At 39.0% G+C, this 7,462-nt stretch overlaps 1 long non-coding RNA gene across 1 annotated transcript; it reads left to right on the plus strand.

Annotated features, from left to right (window-relative positions):
• Positions 1 to 248: 248 nt before the first annotated feature.
• On the plus strand, positions 249 to 6,634 carry LOC105853503. Its single transcript, XR_001145349.1, has 3 exons — positions 249 to 322; positions 838 to 952; positions 6,558 to 6,634. It is a non-coding gene; the product is annotated as an uncharacterized LOC105853503 (long non-coding RNA).
• Positions 6,635 to 7,462: the final 828 nt, after the last annotated feature.

Below are 7,462 nucleotides of genomic sequence, written 5' to 3' on the forward strand. Positions count from 1 at the left end.
CTCCCCACTCCAACTCTGGTGAATCCTCTCACCACTACTGCACCTCTAGCCTGTACCCCAGTTCTGTATACATAAATAAATAAATCTTAAAAAAAAAAATACATCTTTAAAAAAAATTTCTGGCACATGGTCAGAGCTTAACCAGTGATTATTGAATGAGTGACTGGATAAATACCTTCATTTATCTGTTGTAAGATTACCATAGGATTATTTTGGGTTTTTAAAATAGGCACCATCACAGCATCATGGATGACAACTTCTTTTGTCCCTTCTCAGTCTGTGTTCTCTCTGTTGAGGGAGTCCTGGATAGAGTGGCAATATGGTAAGTATCTTTGGGCATGGGGCAAGGACCCTTGAAATTTAAGTTATTCTGCCTAATACTTTTGAAATAAGCCAAATAACTAAAATATGTACTGTATAAAAGCAGATCATGAAGAAACGAACTTCTTGTCAAGGAATGAAGTCTGATCCAGGCATGAGGGTCATGCTTATGTGTCCTCATCACCATAGTCATCAATGTACTAGTACTTAAAAGGCACTGGAAAGTCCCAATAGATCTCATGATAGAAATAGCCACTTCACCATTAGAAATTTATTCCTTTGGCAAAGTACTTAATCCCTCTTCTAATGTAAACACTGGTTACATGGAATGACCAGCACCTGAGTGAATGAGCTGATTATGTTGTTTTCTTTCTTTAAGGATAAAAGACTTCAAAAAATACCAGATTCTGAGCAATAATTGGCCATAATTGAGAAAAGGGGAAAAGTAATTAAAATAAAGGGTGAAAAGAAAAATGTTTTATTTGATATATGTGCAGCCACACTGTTTTATTTCAGAAAAGACTATTTGGAGGAAAGTACTGATTTCACTCCATGTAAACCCTTTGAAGCTACAGAAGAACTACCCTGTCTTCTCCACTCCACCATTATGAATCTTCCACATGAAACTGAGGTAACGGGATGACTGCCTTGGAACAGCTTGGAAGGCCTGTGCTAAATGTATTCAAATGAGGTTCTGGCTGCTGGGGAAGGTATCCAAACCTGCCTGGGGCTGTCCTCTCACCACAGAAGGGAAAAACCAATCCTTGACAAGCGCACAGCTAATCCCAGCCATGTGATGAAGTCTTACTTCCTGTACAGGACGTTCATAATTCTTGAGAAACTCTTTCCTAATCAGAGCGAGTGACAGTTTTAGAAAACGAAGGTCTTTGTTTTCTTCCTCTGTGTGTTTCCCACTTCCTTTCACTTCCACCAAACCACACACTGTACCCCAGGGGAATGATTTGGTTTGGAAATATGTATGCCCAGTGCAAAAAATGTAATTTACCTGCCTTATCAGAACTTGATTTACCCATATAGACATTTCTTTCATAGACCTTGCAGCCAAGTGTTTCTTTTATTTTCTTTCCAGATAATGCAACTAATATCATTATCCATCTGGGGGTGTGTTTACTATTCTGAGATCACATTAACATTACTCATTTAATGATTTGCAGTGTTTTGAAATCAACATGTCTCACCAAATCCCAGAGTGAATTTTTTTTTTTCTTTACTGATGCTTTGTTTGCTAAGAAACCCCAAAACTATGACCTTCAAGATACATAATCCATCATGTGTGGGATTTGGGCAAAAAGAAATAAAAGCCACCCTATGAGCAGGGTCACTCTTGATTCCTGTTCAGCCAATGACAGAGAACACTTCATGGATGGTTGGATGTCTTCTGAAATGGTGAAGGAATATTAGGCTACTCTGCCTGAGACCATTTGCCCAGACTGACCAACTGAGTCTGAAACTGAAACTGTCAAAGGTGGCTTATTGGGATTTTATTTCCAGTTGATTCAAATGATAATGATGTACCATGCTCTCTAACTGATCACACATGGCACAAACCTCTGCTTTATGGCAGGTCCTGGGCATAGAGTGAACAAAGACTAAAAGAACAGTATCCTCAGCCTTACGGAGTTTCAATCTAGCAGAGACAGACATGTAAATAAGTGTGGTACATACTTTATAAAGATACATGGAGGCAGAACAGAGAAAACACTCAGCTCTCTAAGAAAGGCGATAAACGTTACAGAAACCTAAAGAATTCATGAATAAATAAGTGTCGAGGTGGGACCAAGGTACAAATACAGATTAAACATTTTCTTTTATTGCATTTGAAATGACATGGAATAGCATGATACTTGGGGAAACTTCTAGAGTTTTGAGTTGGAGAGAGGCAAAGAAGAAGAGTAGAGGTAAAATAATTGGAGCCAGATCCAAAAGCACTTTGCAGACTCTGCAAAGGGTGTTTTTATTTTTTCTACTGTGTGAGCAATGGGAGCCTCTGTCTATGCTTTAAGTAAGCAAATGATCAGATTTTCATTTGAAAATTCAATTTCAATTAAAGATACTTGGTTATCTATAGGAGAAGTATGTCTGAAGGTGGCAAGTGGAGAGGCAAGAAAACTAGTTGAGAGGACCTTAAAATAATTCAAGAAAGATGTAGGAGTTGCAAATAAGACAATGGGTTATGTGAAAGGATTAGAAAGTTTTTTAAAGATGAAATTCCTAAGACTCAGTGGATATGTAGTAGAGAGAGGAGGTTGGGAGTTGAAGGAAAATGGACAGTTTAAAATGACATTGAGGGCTCTGACTTGAGTGATTATAGATGACATGGGGAGAAGAAGGTGTAAGAGAGAATTCAGTTTTGTGCATTCTGACTTTGTGATGCTGATAGGATATTCAAGTAGAGAGGCCCAACATGCAGTTAGTTATGTGGCTCTGACTCTCAGAGGCATGTCAGGGATGAAGAAAAAGTGCATGAAATTTGTTTCTAGGTAGGTTATACTTAAAAACATGGCAGAAGATGGCCTTTTTCCTGTGAGAATGACACAAAGTCAAGGACAGGTCCTTTGACTCATCAACTGAGCAAAAGTAGAGTAGCCATAAAGAGAAAGTGTGAAGAAGAAGGGAAGCTATGTTGAAGAGGGGGAAGAAGGTAAAGAAGGAAAAGTTGGTAGACAGTGTCAGATCCTTCTGGGAGGCCAGTGAGGCCAAGACTGGAAGCCACACTGAACAAGGCTTCTGGTGGCCTTAAAAGAGGACAAAACAGTGGTGTGGTGGGTGTTGGAGTCAGTTCAGTGGAGATGTGAGTGACCACCAGCAGATGCGCAGAGACATGAGTGTTGCCAGTGCTGTCAGAAGGCTTGCCTGTGGCAGTTTCGTTTACCAAAATCTTTAGGCTTACTGATTTTGTCTGCAAGTATTGCACAAGTGAAAACACTAGGACAACTTAACAGGAGAAGAAAAGAGTGTACACTTTGAAACTACTGAGCTCTTCCCATGGGGTTCTAGGTCCTGGACTGGACTCTTGGGCAGCATAACCTTGAGCATTTTTTCGTGGTTCTCATGCCTTCATTTTCCTCCATGTTTTTTGCTCCCCTTCAGCCCCCTATTTCTACTGTCACTGCTTCTTGAGGGCATTTGCAGTCTAGATACACTCTTAAAAGTAAAGACTTTTAATAATAAATGTTAAACAGCAATAAATAATGTCATTAAATGCTGATAAACCATTAAAGATGAGTACCGGCAAGAATGGTGTCCAAATGGGGAGGGGGTTCAGTCCTGGCATTTGTGGGGGCAGAACAAACACAGAAAGCTAGGGTGGTGAGCACATGTCTCAGCAAGTGGGGATACCTGGCACCTGTCACACAGAGCCACTTTGCCCTTGGTCTGCTCTTCACAGATATCCTGAACCCAATTTCTTTTAATTTAACTGCAGAGTTGTATTAACCTATTTCAAAAGTTGGAAGCCTCTGGTAACTGAAAAATCAATATACAGATGTGACAATAATACAGGAGACACACCTTCTTGAGAGCAGAGGTGGTGAAATGAAAGAAGTAATGGGTAGAACAACCGTCAGGGTTTCCAACTTCTCTAGCTTGGAAGGAGTCATTAGGTGAATAAATAGCATACACCCACTCACCCCAGAAGCCAGAATGACCCAGTGGGTAAATGAGGAGCAGTAATAGAAGTGGTGTTTCTGCAGAGTTTTAAATAGAGCTCAGGATCCTGTGGGGCTCTAGACAATTTGTGAATTAGAGCAAGTTTAGTCCCTCTTCTTCCTTCATCCTTCTTTCCTCCTAGAGAAAAGCTTCTCTATTATCAGCTCTAAGTATTACCAAGTACTGGACTAAGTGCATGGGACAAATTCACTTATTTGCTTTTGTAGCCACCCAGTGGGGAAGGTGATGTTATGATCACCTTTTTTGCAGATGAAGAAAATCAGGTTTGAAGAACTAAGTAACTTGATGAAGACACAGTTGCTAGGTGATCTAGAGCTTTCTTATTTTATGTCTCTTTTTAGGCACTTTGTGATAAAGTGATAGCCAACATAAAATCCTTGAGTTTTGTTCTCAGTTGACTGTTATTTCTTCCTAAAGTGTTAGTTCCATTCTGTGAATGGAAAAGGTTTTGAGAATATCTAACATGACATCAGCCACTTCCTGCTTTGACATGTCAGGTATTGATAAAAACACTGAAAATCAATGTTATGGATATCAAGCTACAGACTCAGATTCTCGAATTTCATCAGAGTGCTTTAATTTGTTCCTTTTCTCCATAATTTAACATGCAATCAACCTTAATTATTGAGCATCCAAGATTGCCACTTTTAGCACATCTAGTGATTTCTATCTTTGTATTAATGTTATTAAAAGGATAACTCTGTACTTATTTTCACTAATACCCACACTTTCTTTTTCTGTTTCTCACTTATTTTTGTAAATGAATATTTGAATAGCCAGAAAATTGCATGAATGTTCATGACCAAGATGGTGTATGGTCAAAACTAAATCGTTGTGCAACTCCATTAGGGGAAACCCACTGTTACCCCCCTCCCCGCCCCCATGAATGAACATCTAACATTAGTTAGATAATGAATGAACACCTAAACTCAGTGGGTGAGTAATTGTAGGGTAGAAGTGTCTATGATATTAAAAGTTTGGAATATAAGATACTTACACAATTGATAGTCAAAGACTACACACAGCTCAATTTAGCAAATATTTAAAGACCTGTTTTTGTCCTTGACCTTGTGGACCTTTGTTTGACTTTGCTACCCTTTGTTGACACTTCAAATGACTTACCACTCCATGATTCTTTTGAATGGGCCTACTTATTGGAGTGATATTTGGGGCTAAGAGGGAATACACCAAATTTCTTTGGCCAAACTTCCTAGGTGGCTACTGTATCGTTTCTTTGCAATGGAGCTTAACACACATTTGTTAAAATGTGTTGACAGAGTATAAGAAGGCTTTTAAGGGGACATAAGGAAAGACTCCCAGACTGTCCTGAGAATTAAGAGAAAGCTCCCTGGAAGATTCCTGAAGATTAGGTAGGAATTAGTCAATTGTGGAAAAGAGAACAGATGTTTTAGATAGAAGGAATAGCATAAGCATAAAGAGACACTTATGTGGCCACAGATCTGCATCTCTATGAGACACAAAGTGAGAGATGAGGTTGAAGAGTTATAAAATGATCAGCACATGCTAAATACCAAATGAAAGTCTCACGTCACTGTATCTAAAACTGGATCTTGCACAAATGGCTCTTTATTCATTATTCGTTGCAGAAATACTGAAATAATTTTGGTTTTTACTCATATATAACTAAAACCACCTCCTTATTCCAATGGCTAGCCAACTTTGGGACTCTTTGAATGAGGTCCTGATAAAATATAAACACACACAAAAATATGCCACCTGGAAGAACACTTAATCTCCAAGGATCTCAACATACAAGCTTAATTTCTAGTTAGTCTTCAGGAATGAAAAGGTGCCAATTTTTCCATAGTTATAATTCTATCATAAAAGAGGTTCTCCAAGTCAGTTCAATCTTTGTACAAATTCATGCCCTTGGAATAGGAGAAGCCAATTCTAATGATCTTGTTGGGGCTAGAGAGTGAGGAAAAATGTCCACTGAACTCTGTACTTTGTTATCTCCAGTGATCTTTGACATGAAGAAAACATCCTTCTCAACCTTTTACAAAACATGAGCTATTGCTAGAACTAAATAAAACCTGTACCAAGAGCAACTTGTTCACTCTCATTGGACCTCCCACTCCTGTTAGCTGCCTCTGTCTCACATTTCTGGTTTTCCAAAGCTCAGCTTATCTAATACACCAGTTCTTACCTTCTTCTTTAACGGCTTAATGAAGGTAGAATTCTCCTACCATCAAATTACTCAATTCTATTCTTCAGTGACTTTCAGCATATTCACAGAGATGCACATCCATCACCACAATCAAACTGAGGATATTTTCACCACCCCAAAAAGCAATCCCTTACCCTGGAGCCATCACTGTCCAATCTCCCAGGCCTCTCAGGCCTGAGCATGACTAATCTACTTTATCTATAGCTTTGGTGGAACATTCATATAAATGAAGTCATGTGGCTTTTTGTGACTGACTGCTTTTATTGCTTACCTTTTGCTTATTGACCTGTCACAAGCTTGTTTGATCACAGAACCCTGTCCATGAATATTTTAATTTTGGTTTCATCTACCTCATTAGATCCTGATCCATGTCCTCTAGAGAGCTTGAAGAACCACCTGCTTAGCCTGTTATCAGAGCAGAGGAACTTGATTGCGAGAGGGAAAGGAAAAGACAGGAACCTGTAAGTTTGAAGTACACGAAACCTCCTAGAGATCCTCAGTTTCTCTTTTCCTGTCATTGACTTTCTGCTGCTCTCACCCAAAGACATGGAGCAAGGTTGGAGAATGAGGAAGAATGTCTACCTAAGTGTGTACTGTGAATGTGACATAATTTTTTCCCCTTTATTTCTCTCAGCTATTTTTATTCCCTTGGTGTCTCTTTAGCACATTCCAATTTCAAAGGACTAGTTAGACTCAGATGAGTCTAGTCCGACAGCTACATGGTCAACTCAGGAGCACCTCTAGGTTATAACCAACTGTTTCTCTTTAGTACACCAGATAATCGAAAAGTTGACCCCCATTCTCCACTAGTATAAATCACATGAAACTTTGAGGTACCATAATAGCTTATATTTAGCTTACAACATTTTGTTGCCTGATTCCACTGAGTTCTCCTGAGGATTATCATTTCAATTAAACCCATTAATCCTCTTTACACATTTATCTGTAAAGACTTTGGAAATGCTTTGCCATCACAAAGAGGAAATCTTGCTTCTCTTGCTTCTACTAGTACAGGGAGGAGGATCAAAAACTTTTTTTTTTATGTCACATTTCTTTTAAAGAAGACATGGACTACAGAGTACAGAGATTGTAGCCCAAATGGTGAGTACCTTGAAATCTTTTGTTTTTCCTGGTTACTTCAGTTGCCCAGGAAATACATCAGTGTTTTGACAAGAGGGGCTTTCTGATAGGATCATGAGCTCAGACACCCTCAGAGTTGGATCTGCACAAAGAGGAAACTAAGAGAAGGAACTGTTCATCAGC

This window comes from Condylura cristata, unplaced genomic scaffold, assembly GCF_000260355.1.
Source record: "Condylura cristata isolate star-nosed mole 26May11 unplaced genomic scaffold, ConCri1.0 scaffold00011, whole genome shotgun sequence".
NCBI lineage: Eukaryota > Metazoa > Chordata > Mammalia > Eulipotyphla > Talpidae > Condylura > Condylura cristata.